The 4,593-nt window shown below is 33.9% G+C and overlaps 1 long non-coding RNA gene across 1 annotated transcript; it reads right to left on the bottom strand.

The window, feature by feature from the left end:
- Window positions 1–2,043: 2,043 nt before the first annotated feature.
- Window positions 2,044–3,954, bottom strand: LOC129317723 (uncharacterized). The gene is made up of 3 exons (XR_008595030.1): window positions 3,697–3,954; window positions 3,159–3,228; window positions 2,044–2,284 (listed from the first exon to the last, which is right to left on the bottom strand). It is a non-coding gene; the product is annotated as an uncharacterized LOC129317723 (long non-coding RNA).
- Between the last annotated feature and the right edge of the window lie 639 nt (window positions 3,955–4,593).

Raw genomic sequence — 4,593 nt, 5'->3', positions numbered from 1 at the left:
AAGCCCAATGAGACTCTCCAACTCTATCAGTTAGGCTTATGAAAGAGATTGCTCATGAATTCAAAAGGAAATGGCATAAAGTACAGAAGATATTGATGTAGATATGCTAATAGAAAAGGTGGATTTTGGGTCATTCCCTGTGCAATAATTTCGTTGTCTTTTTTTATGTCTATCATAACTTGGAATTGCCAAGGGGCCCTTGACAAAAGGCTTCCCTCTTTTGTTTAAGCTTTAGTCATGAACTATAAGCTGGATATTTTTGTTACTGTGGAGCCTAGGATTTCAAGAACCAAGGCTGACTCTGTTATTAAGAAGCTTGGGTTTCTAAATTCCTATCGAGTAGAAGCATCTAGGTTTTTTGGTGGCATCTGGCTAATATGGAATAATAGAGTGACTATTAGTATTCTATCAAGTCATTTCCAATTCATCCATTCTGAAGTGATGGTGTTACATGAAGCTAAATCCTTCACTTTCTCTGCAATTTATGGGAGCCCACAAGCTAGGTAGCGGAAATTACTTTGGAATAATCTTTCATATATTGCCCATGATAGCAATTCTCCATGGTTATTAGCAGGACATTTCAACGCTATATTATCTAGTACTGATCATTCAGGAGGTGCTAACAATCAAAGACTGGGCTATCATTCTTTTCGCCACTTCTTGAACCAACTTGGACTGATTGACTTGGGCTTCAATGGCCCAAAGTATACTTGGAGGCATGGTACCTTGCTTGTTCGGTTAGATAGAGTCATTAGAAATCAGACCTGGCTAAATTCTTTTACCAATTGCTTTGTGGATCATCTCCTCAAACTACTTTCAGAACATAGGCCCATTTCTATTAAATTGAATTTTAATAGCCCACAAATTTCCACACCCTTCAATTCCTCGCTGCTTGGGTCACGCATCCAGAATTTTATAATCTTGTAATTACTATTGGCCTTTTAACGAGTGTATCTCTGATAAATTAACACTGTTTACTTCTAAAGCCCATCACTGGAACCAAAACATTTTTGGTAATAGTGGTCAAAAAAGAGACAGCTCCTATCGCGTCTTAATGGGGTTCAGAAAGGTCTTGAAACTTCCCCTTTTTTGGAATTCCTTTTCCACCTGGAACAAGAACTTAAGGAATTTAAAGACATTAGCTTTAATGAAGAATTGCTTTGGATGTAGAAATCTACTAGCGATTGGCTCTGTCTAGAAGATAGGAACACTTCTTTTTTTTTTTTTCATACCAAAGCCATCCTTAATTGTCGGAGGACTTAGGTCACGCAGCTTCGTTCTTCTCAAGGAGAGTGGATAACGAACGATCAATAGCTATTTTAGATGATTACTGATTACTTCCAGAACTTATATTCACTAGAAAATAATTTCACCCCCTATAACATTTTAGGTGCATTCCCTACACCTTGGCCTCATATTATTTCTGATCTTGATAGTATAATTTCAATTGATGAGGTTAAACATGCACTCTTTGAATGAAACCACTGAAATCCCTTGGAATCGATGGACTTCATGCTCTATTTTTCCAATCTCAGTGGGATATAGTTGGTGATAGCCTTTTTCCTCTTGTAAAACGCCTATGGCTTGGTGGGAATCTTGACCCAAGGTTGAATAGAACCCTTGTTGCTCTAATCCTGAAAGTTGGTAACCCACAGTATATCAAGGAATTTCATCCAATTAGCCTCTGCTCTTTAGTTTTCAAAGTGGTCACAAAGTCATTGCCAACTATCTCCAAACCATTATGTCTGATGTGGTTATGCCCTATCAAACTACTTTTGTACAAGGAAGAAGCATTATTGATAATATCATAATAGCACAAGAGGTGATGCATTCTGCCACACTCTAAATTTCTAAAGTGTGACCGGTTGAAATACAAGAAAACTCATATTTCATAAGCCTAAACCCATATATTATCTGACATATTAATTACCCAAACTCATTGTATAATTGTTGTTTGTATTAAACAACTACTAATATTATCAAAATATTTAACTTGTAAAAATTTTGGCAGAGTCTCCCTTATAAGTTAGACTACCCGAAATCTTTACAACCTACCAAAAGAATACCCATACAACATTTGAAATTCTACTCCAATACAATATATATGTACAATCCCAGAATAATTCAATCAAGGATCCTACCTATAAGATTCGTGGAGCGAATCTAGAACAAAACTAAGATACTTAAATATTTACATTAATCCACAATTTGGACGGAGCAACAAATACTTCTTGTTTCAAGGAGTCCCACGAGATCAAATGAAGAGCAGGTTCACTTCTACTATCTGAATACCCAAAAATTCTCTCAGTAAATAACGTTCCCAAATAATAATAATATTAACCAAAAATGATAATTATAAATGTATAATAGGAAACAAAAGACTAATCTAATTACAGAAGGTATTAGAAAATAATAATATAATTTAATCTTGATAATTGAGTGAATAAAATAGAAAGGAAAAGTAAAGAATCGTGAACAACCATTTAGAAATATGACTTTCTATATAAGATAAATCACAAAATACAAATTTTAAGAGCAAGAATATGACTTTGAAAAACTTATTTTCTATTAGGACCTCGATAGAATGAATAATAGGCGTGGATACATAGTTCACGAGGGTAAGTAACATCTGGCATGGTTAGAAGCCATGAAAAAAAACAAGCATGGATTATGTCCATGAAATTACACCCTCCGTTCCATTTGTGTTGGCCGACACACGGGGCTAGCACCTCCAATGTACCCTGCTAGGTAGGTATGCCGTGGCATGCCAAGGGCTAACGATACTATCGTTAGCAAACAGTGTTCTGTATTCAATCCTGTAAAACATTTCTGGCATGCATGGAATCTATAAACTCTTGTAATTCAAATTGTTCTTTAATTTGGAAGATATAAACAATTTTTTCACAGTTTACTGATCCATGCATGTATGATATATATATATACACATATAAATATATATCTACATTTCAAAAATGAAATACTATGAAAATATCTACATGATTAAAGTTGAGTCATAATCAAACTAATTACATATGAATGAACTAAATCTTAAGATACAAATAAAATAAAATAAAAATCAATTCAGAACAATTAAGGTAATTAAATAAGGTAAAAGAAAGATAATTGCTTTTATATATTAGGGAACGTTATTTACTTACCTGGTATGTTGCCAAATTCTAAAAATTCTCTTTGCTCAACTTCAATTTAGCTTCTCCTCTTCTGGAACCCCTATTAGATATAATAAAACTTTAATATCTCTTTCTACAATTTGAATCAATTTTTCATATGTCCACTTTTATGCCTCCTAATTTCTCCATTTTTATTCTTAGCCAAACTAATGGTATTGCTATTATTATATAATCCTAATTATGTTTCTAAATCATCCTTTGCCATTGTATTAACATAATTATTATAACGCACACCCATATCATAATTTCCTTATTCAACAACAAAATTCAAGACTTCAATTTTAATATTAACTAAAGAAACAACTCTCCCCTTAATTGTACAGCTCTAAATGAAAAGGGTAAGAAAAGAGTTTAAAACTTAATATCTAAAGCAAAAGAAATATCAATATTCAATATATATACCAGCGGCACAAAGATGAGAATGAAAAATTCAATTAGCTAATTTAGCATGGTAGAGAAGAAGACATCTATAGCATAGAGAATAAGAGAAAGAAATCATCAAGCAAACCTTCAATAATGACAAATCCACTACTCAACATTCACGCACAGAAAGAAAGGAGGAGGAGATCACGGTTCCCTCAAGTTTTCAGCAACAGTGTGTGGTTTTTTTTTTGTTTTCATTTTTTTTCGGTGCTGTAACAGAACATCAAGTGGAGAAGAAAAAGAAAGGAAGAGCCAAAGAAACAAAGGACCCGATGGAGATGAACGATGAAGGAAGAAGAATGGAGAGTGAAGGTTGGTGGAAGCTTAGAGAATTCTCTTTCTCTCTCGCGCTCATCTACTCTGCTCTGTTTTTATTCACTCGTTTTTGTTTTTTTTATCGACAAGGAAGAAGAAGACTTAAATATAATGGGGGAAAATTACAGGAAAAGACCCAAACTTATTTAATAAAATTACAAAAAACTACCCACCAGATTTTTTTTAATTACTACTACTATTATTTTATATATATATATATATATATATATTATTTTAAGATTATTACACATTCCATGAGAAAGAAGTCAAGGAAAACAGGATGGATGGCCGTTAAGGTGGATTTGGAAAAAGCCTTTGATAATCTAATGGAATTTCATTGAAGATACTTTGCAAGACGTGGGACTACCTCCCAGAATGATTTTAGTGATTATGCAATGTATTACCACTCCCAGTATGCAGGTTTTATGGAAGGGTAAACCTTTAGCTTCCTTTTCACCCAAGAGGGGCATTTGCCATGACGACCCTCTATCACCGTATATTTTTGTATTATGCATGGAGCGACTCTCTCAAGCCATTATTGCAGAGGTCAACAAGAAAACTTGGTAAACCATCAAATTAGGAAGAAGAGGTATCTCTCTCTCTCTTACTTATTTTTCACTGATGATCTTGTTCTTTTCAGTGACACTTTGGCTGAACAAATTGTTAC

This window comes from Prosopis cineraria, unplaced genomic scaffold, assembly GCF_029017545.1.
Source record: "Prosopis cineraria cultivar Desert tree isolate PC_DT_omini unplaced genomic scaffold, ASM2901754v1 PC8, whole genome shotgun sequence".
Taxonomy (NCBI): Eukaryota; Viridiplantae; Streptophyta; class Magnoliopsida; order Fabales; family Fabaceae; genus Prosopis; species Prosopis cineraria.
This window is presented reverse-complemented; position numbering and strand designations above follow the sequence as displayed.